The sequence below is a fragment of the Balaenoptera acutorostrata genome, chromosome 18, assembly GCF_949987535.1.
Source record: "Balaenoptera acutorostrata chromosome 18, mBalAcu1.1, whole genome shotgun sequence".
NCBI classification, from domain to species: Eukaryota; Metazoa; Chordata; class Mammalia; order Artiodactyla; family Balaenopteridae; genus Balaenoptera; species Balaenoptera acutorostrata.
The window spans coordinates 20,054,624-20,070,936 of record NC_080081.1 but is presented as its reverse complement, the minus strand read 5'-3'; the positions used below and the strand labels follow the sequence as shown (position 1 = coordinate 20,070,936).

Genomic DNA, 16,313 nt, shown 5'->3' with positions numbered 1-16,313 from the left:
TTCCTTGAATAAAACAAATTCTCTAACATCTTCTTACATTGTACTCTTTCTTTCCTTTGTCTAATATGTTGTCCTAGTGATTCATGGACTTCAGTACCCCCTTTCCTGGAGTGTCACTCTTCCAGTGAGTTCTTTTAGATCTCCTGCTTAAATTCACACCCTCCACTGAGAATCTCTCTCCTTATTCCCTGTTGAAGTTTCTCCTCAATATTCATCTTGACCTACCATACTATATTTTTAGCTTAAGTATCTTGATAATTGTCTTCTTCCTATATTAGATCTTGAGATCCTTGAAAGCAGTTTTTTGTATGGTTGCTTGTTTTATCTTGATTGGTTCACTTCTGACGCCCAAGAACATCCAGTATTGCATGCAACAATCAATAAATTGGTGTGGAATGACTGAATGAAGAGAATATTTTAAGTAGAAAAAAATAAATGAAATTCTTCCTGGTCTATATCCAATACAATTTGTAAAAATTAAAATATCATATATTTATTTCATAGCATGATTGGATACCCTGTTTGTTTATTTCATAGCATGATTTGGATACATTTCACAAGTGCACACTTAGCTTCAAATGTATGGTTTCTAGTTGGAATTTTAGAGGGGTTGATTTCAACATAATTATTTTTAATATATCATTTAACTCTTGCACATGAAATCCTTTATATTTATAATATTTTATGTGCTTTATCCTTCATTATTCCTATGTTTTCTTTCTACATCTTTCCTTCTTAATATGAAAGATCAATGTGTTGTGAAATTTTTCTCTTAAGCATTATTGGAATCATAACTGACTTCTCATTTTATTTATTTAAAAATACATAGAACATTTCCCATAGTAGAGCAAAACATATATTCCATTTTATAGTTATTCTAAGGTCAATTTTTGCTCCTTTACATGTAAACTCTCTTTTACATATTACTTACTCAGAAATACTCTAACACTGTGTTTGAGAAACTACAAAGCATATTCATGGATATTCCCTAAAGAAATCTTTTCAGGACTCTACCTAATTTTATTATCCCTGAAATAGAGAAGTCAGTCTGAATTAGTGGAAACAGCATGAACTGGGATGCAGGAATTTGGTTTTATTGAATTTGCTACCCACAATGTTGGCCAAGTCATTTAATCTCACTGGATCTCAGTTACCCCATCTACAAAATAAAAGTTTTGGACTTTAGACTTCAGTAATTTATCCTGATTTTATCCTCTTTAAAATTCGTCTTTCTTTTTTTTTTTTTTACTTTATTTTACTTTCTTACCAAATGGACTTCCCTGTGAAGCATAGATTTTCAAACTTCTGTGTTTCATTTTTTGGCATCTGAGGTATTTATTACCATGGGTTGGAGGAAAAGAGCTTCCTGCAGGGAATTTGATAACGTTTCCTTGGTCACTAAATACCTATTCCTCACATTGGAGATTATTAATGATTTTCTTTCATAATTCTCATCATTTATGCACTTTCACAGAATTTATCATGACCAGAGAGATATGTGTCAATTCATTTACTCTTTTATCAATTTAGATTCAAATTGTTTTGTAGCACAAAGTTGCAGTTCAATATGGGCACTCTAATTTTCAGTGATGATAGCATACTTGCAGACTTCCTTTGATTATTTTTCTTGCAGTTGTATGAAAGAAATTTCACAGAAAAACTCCTCTTTGGTAATTACTTTTTTCCAGAGATGTTTTTCTTTTAATTTTATTCTTGAAATATATGAAGGGAAGAATAAATAAAGGGATGGATGGTCAGTTTCATTTCTCTACAAACATAAATCAAAAAATACAACAGTGGCACATGGCAATATCCACAGGGAATTAAATTGTTTCAAATTTTTGATGGTAAAATCATTTTAACAGTAAGTATAAAGAATGAGAAAGTCTTTTATTTGCTAAAAATTAAAAAATAAAATCTTTCATTTGTTCATTTATTAAGAAAATCCTTTGGGTTACAGAAAGTTTTAACTATAAATGATTTTCTTTAACTGAAAAGTTAAACAGAAAAAATAATAGGTATTTTATGTAGCTCTGAAGGCTTGGGGTTTCAGTTATATAAACAAGGATTGAAAGAAATACCATATTAAAAAATGTACAAATTTATTTATTTACCAGAATTGTTTGGTGCCTTTTCTTTTGTAACTTCAGTATGTGTATGGTTTATTTTCTAGTCTAAGGGTCAGCTTTCCTCTAGGGGCACCACAGAATTTCTAGAAGTGTTGCTATTAGTTGTTATTACCAGTTCCTTTTTTGTTACTTCTGTAGATCTTATCTGTCTGCGCTTCTCTACTTAACAAAATGAGCCTTGCCATTTTACCAACTCTGGGTATATCTGAGGGATAGGAGAAAAAAAAGAGAAACTCAAAATATGGAATATAGCAATTTTCTCACCATTCCCTGAACTTTACTCAAAATACTCCCATGTATAACCCAAACAGTCATGATACTTCCCATGTGGATAATTCTTTTACCACTGAAAGATTTTTTTTCACAAGAATTATATTTAACAAACAAAACTTTTTGCAGAAAAAAATCTAAATAGTCTCATTTTTTACTACATTTGTCTGAAATGTGTTTGTATTTGTGAACTGCCTAGTCTCCTTCTGCTTAAATAATTACCTGCTAAACTTTTCCTTAAATAAGTATGTGCTGAACTTGATGTATTTATGGCTCAGACTTTCTGACAAGAGGATTTTTTATCATCAACAAGGCAATGACAGGTGAAGTGTCTATTTTTACACATCAATTCAATTCTTACTATAATCAGTAGTAGTGATAATGAATAAGCTGACTCTTCTTTAACCGAGTTCAACATTTAGTGTACATTTTGTGTTTGTTTACAATTAAATTTTAAAATGTAATAAAATTATTTTGGGGGATAGAATTATTATCCTCCTTAGAGTTATAATTGCTAGACCTAAATAATTCATTATGATTCTTTTTAAGAATATTGTATGTGGTGACTTCTGAGAAAGTAGATGGAGAAGGAGTATAGCATCATTAGAGAAGACTAATGAAGTGATATAAATAAAAGGACTAATTGACAGCATGCATGGACCACAAAATTAGGGCAACCATCAACTTACAAGAAATAATGGCCAGTATACGATGGATATGATTACCCTATTTGAATGTAGCTGAGTTACTAGAAAATTACAGGGAGAAAGACTGCCTGAAAAGCTTTTTAGTTTTGGTGTTCAAAGAAGGTTCTATAAGGAGGTGACCTGTGAGCTATTAAGAGGCAAAGAGCATATGACAGTATGTGACTCAGATGCCATGAAGACCCAGGTTCCTGGGGAGAGGATTCCAGGCAGAGAAAAGAGTGATTGCAAAGGTCCTAAGTTGGGAAGGATTCTAATTAAACATGATACTGACTTTTTTTTTTTTTTTTTTTTAAGCATGGAGTGGTGAATATTTTATTTCCTTCCATTCTTATGCTTTTCTTTCTGTATTTTTGACATTAATTTGAAGACATATATTAATTTTACCTTTGACTAATAACAAATATTTGAGGGTATTATTTTTTTCTGAGCACAGATTTAACTATGTCACATGGGTTTTATAATATAGTGAATTTTTAATTGTTTTCTCATCTATAAGATGAAGACCGTAATAGCATGCATCTTCTAGGACTGTTGTAAGGATTAAATGATCGATGGATGTAAAGGACTAAGAAGAGGGACAGAAATATAACAATTGCTCAACATATGTTAGCTATTTCTCCTGCTTCCTCTTCTCTTTATTATCATTCTTAATGATATCCATGTTTTATTATGAATTCTTTGTGCTTTATCATACATTATTTGATTTTGTTCTGTTTTGTGCACTCTAGTGACTTAGATTATGTGCCTGTATTTGTGTTTCATGACTTATGAAATCTCGATAGGATTTTTACTCCAGTATAACATCCACAAAAAATATTAGAACATATATTTCCTTCTACGTGCACTTCACTCATTGTTATTTCTTGTTATTATCTCCACCTACACCACACATTTTAACTTTATATATGTTATAAAAATTATATTCTGTTCTGTAATGGGAGGTATTTAGAATTATCTCTGTAGTTAAATTGTTTATTACTCTTATTGCTGTATAAAAAAATATTCCAAAACTTAGTGACTTAAAACAGCAAACATTTGTATGCCTTTAGCTTCTGTGGGCCAGAAATCCAAGTGTTGCTTAGCTGTGTGATCTTGCCTCTAGTTTATTATCTCTCCTGAGGTTGCAGGCAAGCTCTTGGTCAGTCTCATCTGACCAAGCTTGACTGGTCGAGCTCAGTCAAGTCTAATCTCAGAGCTTGAATGGGAGAAGTGTTAGCAGGATTCGGTTCCTCAGGTTGTTGGACTGAGGCCCTCAGCTTCTCACGGGCTTAGCTCCCTTCCATGTGGGAATCTCCTTAGTGCAGCTTCATGTCATGGCAGCTGGCTTATTCTGGAGCAAGCAAGGGAGAGAAGCCAAGATGAAAGCCACTGTCTTTTTGCAGTCTAATCTTAGAACTGCTTTCTGTCATATTCTATTCCTTAGAAGGAAGTTACTAAATCCAGCCCACACTCAAGGGAAGGAAATTACACGAGAGAATGAACACCATGAGGCCGGGACCAGCAGAGGGCCTCTTACAGGCTGCCTACGTCACACAGATTCAGTGCTCAGAGCTTGATTTTTTATGATCTCAGAGTCAACAACTTTGCGTTACTTATTTTGATTTATCTTGTATTTGTTCCAATTTCCCACCATCGAATAGATTCTCCTATCCTGACACTTGTGATTTGAGTTTTACGTTTTAGGATTTGTGGTTTATGATTTATATTTTGGCACCCTTTCCTGCCCGCCCGCCCGCAAGAAAAAAATGGACCACAGGTCTTATGATTCTGGAATCTTTGTCTATTTCGAGAATCCTGTCTGTTGCTGTCCCCCAAAAACCTGTTACCCAAGTATAAAATGACTGGCTTATACTTTCCTTGCAATAGAATTCTGACGATATTGCCTCCCTGTTTCATGGAGCTTGATGCTGAGAAAAATGCTATCTCAACTCAGCCTCATTTTCCCACTGTAGATGATTTTCTTTATAGACACAGGCCAGTTATGTGCTAAAGAAGTAGAAGGAGAGCAATGATCTGGGACAGCTAGAGATTTCGAGTTACTTAGGATGTCTCACACCAGTTTCTCCACAAGTCAGTGGTAGCTTTTACCTTGGGGGCATATAAATGGTAGCTAACATGGACTGAGTGATTATAAGAGGCAGACATTGAGCTCAGTAACTATTCTACATTATTTTCATTGCCATGAAAATTCTATGCGATAGACACTATTTTCCCCCAGTTGTACAACTGGGATAAGAGGTGTTCGATCTTTTATTCCAAAGTCTTGAGCCAGATATGCTTTTGTATCCAAAATATTTCAGACAAGCAATGTGATCCTCTACTGTATTTTTGCCGTAACTCGAATTATCTACAGCAGTATGTCTAATCAAACATAATAAAAATATTAAAATACCTATAGTAAAGTATTTGGATATGCCCAGTAAGCGGAGTTAATAGAGATCCTAAGTGTCTTCATGGTAATTAGATTAAATTTTACCACCAAGTAGGACTGCACAAAACTTACAAAATCTTTTAGTTGTCATAGCCTTTGGATTTTGGAATTGCAGATGAGGAGATGTTGGCATGTGAATTTATAGAGATGTTATGCCCAAAGGCTAGCAGTTAGTAAGTGGTTTCCCTGGGATTTCGAGCCATGTGCCCAGACTCCAAAATCACATTCTTAAAAACTGCTACGCATCACTGCCTTAAAGATGTCTGGTGACCCTCAGTTTGGGGATTTGTCTTCCTGTTAGGATTTCTCCTGCCTGAGGTCAAATACTGATTCTGACACTCAAAAAAATGTCTGTGATACTGATCAATTTGCTGTGAATAATAATAACTTCCCTTGCAAATGACTTTCATGACACTAAATATGATAATCCATAAGAAAGACTTAGAGTGTTAGGTAGTTAGTCAGACATTAGCAGCAAGGAGGTGACAGTGGTGAGAAAAACAAGAAGAAATCGAGTTACACACCCAGCCATTTGGGGACTCTTCCTTGACCGCACCCAGAACAGGCGAAACTATGGTCGTGTGGTGGGCAGCTTATCCTGATAAAGAGGCGTACGGCAACACGAGGGAACTTCCCCGGGCTGCGCATGCCCAGACCAGACAGGCGTATAACCTATAGTTAACCCAAACTCATTATACCATATTATAATAAAATCTACCTGTGGTTTTGCCCCCTACCCCGTGCGCCCCCTCCTCCCATTGGGCATTTCTTAGTGATTCAAGGATGGGAGCATGCAGCAGTAAACTTGTTACATAGCTCGGGACTGTCAATCAGATAATGATCCCCTGTCACTCACCCCCGCCTCCTTGCAAAATGCGCCTTAAAAGCGCCCTTAAGCCTGTACAGAATGTTGCTTTCACTTCGCTGAAACAGCCCGCTCTCAGCAACAGCCCGCTCTCGCTCGCTCGCTCTCTCTCTCTCTCTCTCTCTCCCCCTCTCTCCCTCTCTGACAGTGTACCTATGTTAAACTCTGCGTTTAAGCTTAAAGTGGTACTTTGCAATTCTTTGCTTACTGGAACCGAGATTGCTGGTCCTGGCCTTCCGTTGACCTCCTCGGTTGAAGCTATTTTGTTACAACGCACGTCCACCCGGTGACAAAATTTCTGCTAAGGTTAGTGTTTAATAAAAATACTTTTAAAATGAATCTCATGTTTAAATTCTGTGTATATTTTCTAATAAGTGTTGCTAGCATAGATGGAAATCCTTCCCTTTTATCATATACGTGTTTAAAAAGGAATCTAAGTGTGCTATGTAAGTGTGCTATGTAAAAAAAGGTTTTGTATGGCTTCTTTACAGCCAAAGGGTACAATGTGCTCATGTAGACATGTAATCTCCCCCCATCCCGCTCTATCCACCTATCTGTATGAACGAGATGTGTCTTTAAGCTTTGAAATAACCAGTAAAATAACTAGAAAATCAATACAAAAATCTTCCATTAGTAAAAAGAATCAAGGGGAAATATAGCATATAGCATATACTATTGGACAAGATAATAAGGTCTTTCTGACATGGGGTGGGTACTTTTTGTTTGACTGGTCAATAGCAATTTGGGGTTCCAACCGGCAGGAAGATGTCCGTTGTCTTCTTTGAACACATATAAGATAATCGTGGAAAATCAATTCTATCCTGGGGTTCACCACTATCCTAGAACACTCCATATCAATGTGAATTCAGGGGCCACTTTGCCAGGCTGCATGGGGCAAAACTAACTAAAAAATAACTCAACAGTTTATACGTTTACAATATCTCAAGTCTATGCACTGGTAGCTAGGGTGTAAAGTTCTGTCAGGACATAGTCCTTGAATTGTACATCGTTCTAATGGCTTTGAGTTCCTAGCAACATATTCACCACTCTGTTCATCCCAATCTTCAGATTAACAATTTCTTCTTAAACACTGCAATTGAAAAAATGCAGTCAGGGTGAATGAGACTGGGGTAATCTTTTGTGGCTGTGCTACCCCTCTAGGAATGGATCTTTAAAGGACAGTTTGTGGGCTACTTTTGTATTTGTGGTGTGGGGAATGAACGCACAGCAAAAGAGGCTCAGCTTATTTCCCACTTACTCCTCCCCACCCTGGCCAAGCTCACTAAGTTTGGCTTGATGAAAAATAATTCACTTTTGCAGTCCAGCAGAAAATAATTATTTTATTTTGAGCCATTTGATGATTTGTGGCAGTACACGCAAACACACACACACACACCATATAATATTTTTACTGATTGCTAGGCTCTGCTCTTTGCTTCCTCTGCTTTAAAGTAGAACCGAGGGATATTTGTGATGACCACAGTGGTGACTACGACACTCCATTATCCTGCAATATTCAACCAAGTCTCCTAAAGCTCTTATCGCAGGAGGCAAATGGTCTGCATCCCAAGATACGCTTAAAGCAGATGCTTCATTACTTATCAACTTCCTGGCTAAGATGAAGGCATCCATAATGACTTCCACACCACATGTAGATTTCTCTAACACACCGTTTTAAAGACAGTCATGTGCTATTCCCAGTTCCTGGTTATAGTTTTAATAATAGTCAGGATACTTAGATGTAAGTGAAAGAAGTATAATTAAAATGTGTATAAATAAATATGGTTGGGGAAACTAGTTCTAAACTAGTCTTAAATTTGAAACACATATTTTGTGCAGGAATCTTTATATGTTTTTATCTCTTTTGCTTAAATTCAAATATATTTAAAAGAATGAGTACTATATACCTGCCACATAAAATTGTTAATGTTGAAATTTTTTCACATTTGATATATGTGATTTTATAAAGTGTATACATTTTACTGACTGAAGTAAGGGAAATGATGAGTTTTCTCATCCCCTTCCACTCTCCCTGAGAGGATGATTCTTTGGAATGTCATTCATGGTTCTATAGTTTTACTATATACATACAAATATATCACAGCACTATTTGTAAACACAAATTTTGGAAACAGCCTAAATGCCTATCAATGTGGAAATGAGTATTCAATATTTTAAACATATACATAATAATTGTAAATATTGGTTATAAATAAATAAACTTGTTTATTAATAAATATAAAATATTATATTTATATAAATAATATATTGTTTATATTTTACAACATATTATATATAATTATTAATTATTATACTTATAGATAGTTATGGTTATACAAATATAACATTATTATATCGTGCAATTATATAGTAATATATAATTACTATAATTGAAAGATGCTAGTAATATCAATGAACGATTAATTATTAAGAATCAATGTAATATAACTGTTAATGTTGATATTATTATGCTATTATTTTACTATCGTGTTAATAACTATATATGTTTCAAACATATACATGTATCTCATTTTAAATGTTCATAATACATCAGACTTTACTCTTAAAGATTGTTGAGTAATGATATAGGAAGGATGCTTGCCAGGTATGCTAATGCTGTCTGTATTATCAAATTTTAATCAGAAGTTCTTTGAAAACAAAGAAGTCTTCTGTACTGTCCTCAGAAAGTATTCTTCAGAATGACCATTAAATAAAACTGCAAAATTATGTTACTAACAAAAGAATACAATTAGAAAATGCTGACTGTAACATAACTATGCCATAGGGTAAAAACAATTAATTTGCTTTGCTTTCTCCAGTAATTTGCTTTGCTTTCTCCAGTAATGTAAATATTGCTGACAGGGAAGTTGGGTAGCAATTTTTGTCAAGTAAATTTATTTTTTGCTTAGCAAAGCTAGAAGTCATGTAATAATGTCCATCAGTGTTGACCTCAGGGTTAAAGTTTAAATGTATCTTGCTAAATAAGTTGATCTACTCCTAAATGCTACCCATAGATTTTACAACTCTCTGGTTTCAGTTGTAAAATGTCAAAGAAGTGTGAAATAAAAGTTAAAGAAAATATTTTCAATAGAATTTTCTGCTATTGTGTATTTCCCAATTAATTAATTAATTAAATTTATAGGACTTGTGCTGTCAAATTTTAATTAAAAAGAAAAGGAACGCATTCATATTCACAAGCCTAGGGAAGACTGTAATATTTGTAATCAATCAATTCCTATACCAGAGAGAAAATCATGGTGACATATATAATAAAATAGCTGATGGCATAGTCCAAATAAGTGTCCTTTAAATCTTTGTAAATAAAAAGCATACATTCTGTATTTCAATAATCAGCTATTTTTATTCATTTTTTTTGGCTTTAGCCTAGGATTTTTTTTTTATTCGAACAAAGTTACAAAAATTATAATCATCCTCATCAGTTCACTCAGTCCCATGTAATTTTTTTTATCTTGATCTTTTGTTAGCACGTTTATGAATTCATCAGTTTTCCATTAGAGTTCTGAAAATGCTTATTCATTCAGTTCAGCAGTATAGTCAGTTACCAGAAACCTGTACTTGTCAGAGTCTTTTCCATGAATTCCTTGAAGATGAAACCCTCTTATAGGAACATTTTTGCAAAAGCATCAGAGTACACCCAGAACTGTCTGTAAATGACAAAAGACTTAAAAATGACCACGGTTAAAGATTTGATGAAAGTTCATAATAATGCAATTGACAAGGAAATTTAGTTATTTCTGAGATATACATTTTAAAATAATAACTAGAATTATGACTTATAACATTATACCACAACATATAAGATTTTTAGGAATTTCATGTAATGTCTGAGACATTTATATTAATATATTTCCATACAAATAACCCAAAGAAAGTTTAGTATTAGGGTTTTTTTTTAATTTTTTAATTTTATTTTCTTTATTTTTTTATACAGCAGGTTCTTATTAGTCATCAATTTTTTTTTCAAACATCTTTATTGAAGTATAATTGCCTTACAATAGTGTGTTAGCTTCTGCTTTATAACAAAGTGAATCAGTTATACATATACAATATGTTCCCATTTCTCTTCCCTCTTGCATCTCCCTCCCTCCCACCCTCCCCATCCCACCCCTCTAGGTGGTCACAAAGCACCGAGCTGATCTCCCTGTGCTATGCGGCTGCTTCCCACTAGTTATCTATTTTACATTTGGTAGTGTATATATGTCCATGACACTCTCTTACCCTGTCACATCTCACCCCACCCCCTCCCCATATCCTCAAGTCCATTCTCTAGTAGGTCTGTGTCTTTATTCCCGTCTTGCCACTAGGTTCTTCATGGCCTTTTTTTTTCCCCTTAGATTCCATATATATGTGTTAGCATACTGTATTTGTTTTTCTCTTTCTGACTTACTTCACTCTGTATGACAGACTCTAACTCCATCCACCTCATTACAAATACCTCCATTTCATTTCTTTTTATGGCTGAGTAATATCCCATTGTATATATGTGCCACATCTTCTTTATCCATTCATCTGTCGATGGACATTTAGGTTGCTTCCATGTCCTGGCTATTGTAAATAGAGCTGCAATGAACATTTTGGTACACGACTCTTTTTGACCTATGGTTTTCTCAGGGTATATGCCCAGTAGTGGGATTGCTGGGTCGTATGGTAGTTCTATTTGTAGTTTTTTAAGAATCCTCCATACTGTTCTCCATAGTGGCTGTATCAATTTACATTCCCACCAACAGTGCAAGAGTGTTCCCTTTCCTCCACACCCTCTCCAGCATTTATTGTTTCTAGATTTTTTGATGATGGCCATTCTGACCGGTGTGAGAGGATATCTCATTGTAGTTTTGATTTGCATTTCTCTAATGATTAATGATGTTGAGCATTCTTTCATGTGTCTGTAGGCCATCTGTATATCTTCTTTGGAGAAATGTCTATTTAGATCTTCTGCCCATTTTTGGATTGGGTTGTTCGTTTTTTTGTTATTGAGCTGCATGAGCTGCTTGTAAATCTTGGAGATTAATCCTTTGTCAGTTGCTTCATTTGCAAATATTTTCTCCCATTCTGAGGGTTGTCTTTTGGTCTTGTTTATGGTTTCCTTTGCTGTGCAAAAGCTTTTAAGTTTCATTAGGTCCCATTTGTTTATTTGTGTTCTTATTTCCATTTCTCTGGGAGCTGGGTCAAAAAGAATCTTGCTGTGATGTATGTCATAGAGTGTTCTGCCTATGTTTTCCTCTAAGAGTTTGATAGTGTCTGCCCTTACACTTAGGTCTTTAATCCATTTTGAGTTTATTTTTGTGCATGGTGTCAGGGAGTGTTCTAATTTCATACTTTTACATGTTCCTGTCCAATTTTCCCAGCACCACTTATTGAAGAGGCTGTCTTTTCTCCACTGTATATGCTTGCCTCCTTTATCAAAGATAAGGTGACCATATGTGTGTGGGTTTATCGCTGGGCTTTCTATCCTGTTCCATTGATCTATATTTCTGTTTTTGTGCCAGTACCAAACTGTCTTGATTACTGAAGCTTTGTAATATAGTCTGAAGTCAGGGAGCCTGATTCCCCCAGCTCCATTTTTCGTTCTCAAGATTGCTTTGGCTATTCGGGGTCTTTTGTGTTTCCATACAAATTGTGAAATTTTTTGTTCTAGTTCTGTGAAAAATGCCAGTGGTAGTTTGATAGGGATTGCATTGAATCTGTAGATTGCTTTGGGTAGTAGAGTCATTTTCACAATGTTGATTCTTCCAATCCAGGAACATGGTATATCTCTCCATCTATTTGTATCATCTTTAATTTCTTTCATCAGTGTCTTATAATTTTCTGCATACAGGTCTTTTGTCTCCTTAGGTAGGTTTATTCCTAGATATTTTATTCTTTTTGTTGCAATGGTAAATGGGAGTATTTTCTTAATTTCACTTTCAGATTTTTCATCATTAGTGTATAGAAATGCAGGAGATTTCTGTGCATTAATTTTGTATCCTGCTACTTTACCAAATTCATTGATTAGCTCTAGGAGTTTTCTGGTAGCATCTTTAGGATTCTCTATGTATAGTATCATGTCATCTGCAAATAGTGACAGCTTTACTTCTTCTTTTCCGATTTGGATTCCTTTTATTTCTTTGTCTTCTCTGATTGCTGTGGCTAACACTTCCAAAACTATGTTGAATAATAGTGGTGAGAGTGGGCAACCTTGTCTTGTTCCTGATCTTAGTGGAAATGGTTTCAGTTTTTCACCATTGAGGACAATGTTGGCTGTGGGTTTGTCATATATGGCCTTTATTATGTTGAGGAAAGTTCCCTCTATGCCTACTTTCTGCAGGGCTTTTATCATAAATGGGTGTTGAATTTTGTCGAAAGCTTTCTCTGCATCTATTGAGATGATCATATGGTTTTTCTCCTTCAATTTGTTAATACGGTGTATCACGTTGATTGATTTGCGTATATTGAAGAATCCTTGCATTCCTGGGATAAACCCCACTTGATCATGGTGTATGATCCTTTTAATGTGCTGTTGGATTCTGTTTGCTAGTATTTTGTTGAGGATTTTTGCATCTATGTTCATCAGTGATATTGGCCTGTAGTTTTCTTTCTTTGTGACATCTTTGTCTGGTTTTGGTATCAGGGTGATGGTGGCCTCGTAGAATGAGTTTGGGAGTGTTCCTCCCTCTGCAATATTTTGGAAGAGTTTGAGAAGGATAGGTGTTAGCTCTTCTCTAAATGTTTGATAGAATTCACCTGTGAAGCCATCTGGTCCTGGACTTTTGTTTGTTGGAAGGTTTTTAATCACAGTTTCAATTTCAGTGCTTGTGATTGGTCTGTTCATATTTTCTATTTCTTCCTGGTTCAGTCTCGGCAGTTTGTGCATTTCTAAGAATCTGTCCATTTCTTCCAGGTTGTCCATTTTATTGGCATATAGTTGCTTGTAGTAATCTCTCATGATCTTTTGTATTTCTGCAGTGTCAGTGGTTACTTCTCCTTTTTCATTTCTAATTCTATTGATCTGAGTCTTCTCTCTTTTTCTCTTGATGAGTCTGGCTAATGGTTTATCAATTTTATTTATCTTCTCAAAGAACCAGCTTTTAGTTTCATTGATTTTTGCTATTGTTTCCTTCATTTCTTTTTCATTTATTTCTGACCTGATCTTTATAATTTCTTTCCTTCTGCTGGCTTTGGGGTTTTTTTGTTCTTCTTTCTCTAATTGCTTTAGGTGCAAGGTTAGGTTGTTTATTCGAGATGTTTCCTGTTTCTTGAGGTAGGCTTGTATTGCTTTAAACTTCCCTCTTAGCACTGCTTTTGCTGTGTCCCATAGGTTTTGGGTCGTCGTGTCTCCATTGTCATTGGTTTCTAGGTATTTTTTGATTTCCCCTTTGATTTCTTCAGTAATCACTTCGTTATTAAGTAATGTATTGTGTAGCCTCCATGTGTTTGTATTTTTTACAGATCTTTTCCTGTAATTGATATCTAGTCTCATAGCGTTGTGGTCGGAAAAGATACTTGATACGATTTCAATTTTCTTAAATTTACCAAGGCTTGATTTGTGACCCAAGATATGATCTATCCTGGAGAATGTTCCATGAGCACTTGAGAAAAATGTGTATTCTGTTGTTTTTGGGTGGAATGTCCTATAAATATCAATTAAGTCCATATTGTTTAATGTATCATTTAAAGATTGTGTTTCCTTATTTATTTTCATTTTGGATGATCTGTCCATTGGTGAAAGTGGGGTGTTAAAGTCCCCTACTATGATTGTGTTGCTGTCAATTTCCCCTTTTATGGCTGTTAGTATTTGCCTTATGTATTGAGGTGCTCCTATGTTGGGTGCATAAATATTTACAATTGTTATACCTTCCTCTTGGATCGATCCCTTGATCATTATATAGTGTCCTTCTTTGTCTCTTGTAATAGTCTTTATTTTAAAGTCTATTTTCTCTGATATGAGATTTGCTACTCCAGCTTTCTTTTGATTTCCATTTGCATGGAATATCTTTTTCCATCCCCTCACTTTCAGTCTGTATGTGTCCCTAGGTCTGAAGTGGGTCTCTTGTAGACAGCATATATATGGGTCTTGTTTTTGTATCCATTCAGCCAGCCTGTGTCTTTTGGTGGGAGCATTTAATCCATTTACATTCAAGGTAATTATCGATATGTATGTTCCTATTCCCATTTTCTTAAATGTATTGGGTTTGTTATTGTAGGTGTTTTCCTTCTCTTGTGTTTCTTGCCTAGAGAATTTCCTTTAGCATTTGTTGTAAAGCTGGTTTGGTGGTGCTGAACTCTCTCAGCTTTTGCTTGTCTGTAAAGGTTTTAATTTCTCCATCACATCTGAATGAGATCCTTGCTGGGTAGAGTAATCTTGGTTGTAGGTTTTTCTCCTTCATCACTTTAAGTATATCCTGCCACTCCCTTCTGGCTTGCAGAGTTTCTGCTGAGAGATCAGATGTTAACCTTATGGGGATTCCCTTGTGTGTTATTTGTTTTTTTTCCCTTGCTGCCTTTAATATGTTTTCCTTATATTTAATTTTTGACAGTTTGATTAATATGTGTCTTGGCGTGTTCCTCCTTGGGTTTATCCTGTATAGTCATCAATTTTATACACATCAGTGTATAAATGTCAATCCCAATCGCCCAATTCGTCACACCACCATCCCCACCTCCCCACGGCTTTCCCTCCTTGGTGTCCATACGTTTGTTCTCTACATCTGTGTCTCAACTTCTGCCCTGCAAACCAGTTCACCTGTAACATTTTTCTAGGTTCCACATACATGCGTTAATATACAATACTTGTTTTTCTCTTTCTGACTTACTTCACTCTGTATGACAGTCTCTAGATCCATCCACGTCTCAACAAATGACTCAATTTCATTCCTTATGGCTGAGTAATATTCCATTGTATATATGTACCACATCTTCTTTACCCATTCATCTGTCGATGGGCAATTAGGTTGCTTCCATGACCTGGCTATTGTAAATAGTGCTGCAATGAACATTGAGGTGCATGTGTCTTTTTGAATTATGGTTTTCTCTGGGTATATGCCCAGTAGTGGGATTGCTGAGTCATATAGTAGTTCTATTTTTAGTTTTTTAAGGAACCTCCATACTGTTCTCCATAGTGGCTGTATCAATTTACATTCTCACTAACAGTGCAAGAGGGTTCTCTTTTCTCCACACCCTCTCCAGCATTTGTTGTTTGTAGATTTTCTGATGATGCCCATTCTAACTGGTGTGAGGTGATACCTCATTGTAGTTTTGATTTGCATTTCTCTCATAATTAGTGATGTTGAGCAGCTTTTCATGTGCTTCTTGGCCATCTGTATGTCTTCTTTGGAGAAATGTCTATTTAGGTCTTCTGCCCATTTTTGGATTGGGTTGTTTGTTTCTTTAATATTGAGCTGCATGAGCTGTTTATATAGTTTGGAGATTAATTATTTGTCCGTTGATTTGTTTGCAAATATTTTCTCCCATTCTGAGGGTTGTCTTTTTGTCTTGTTTATGGTTTCCTTTGCTGTGCAAAAGCTTTCAAGTTTCATTAGGTACCATTTGTTTATTTTTGTTTTTATTTCCATCACTCTAGGAGGTGGATCTGAAGAAATCTTGCTGTGATTTATGGCAAAGAGTGTTCTTCCTATGGTCTTATATTTAATTTTTTTATCCATCTTTAGTTTATTTTTGTGTATGGTGTTAGTGTTCTAATTTCATTCTTTTACATGTAGCTGTCCAGTTTTCCAGCACCACTTATTGAAGACACTGTCTTTTGTCCGTTGTATATCCTTGCCTCCTTTGTCATAGATTAGTTGACCATGGTGCGTGGGTTTATCTCTGGGCTTTCTTTTCCCATTGATCTATATTTCTGTTTTTGTGCCAGTACCATGTTGTCTTGATTACTGTAGCTTTGTAGAAGAGTCTGA

At 35.2% G+C, this 16,313-nt stretch overlaps 1 long non-coding RNA gene across 2 annotated transcripts in view; it reads left to right on the top strand.

Moving 5' to 3' along the window:
* Nucleotides 1-6,452: 6,452 nt before the first annotated feature.
* LOC103012212 (uncharacterized) overlaps nucleotides 6,453-16,313 on the top strand; it is a 150,209-nt gene continuing 140,348 nt past the window's right edge. For both annotated transcript variants that reach the window (XR_452427.2, XR_452426.2), the window contains exon 1: nucleotides 6,453-6,708. This is a non-coding gene — a long non-coding RNA (uncharacterized LOC103012212). The remainder of the gene's footprint in view (nucleotides 6,709-16,313) is intronic.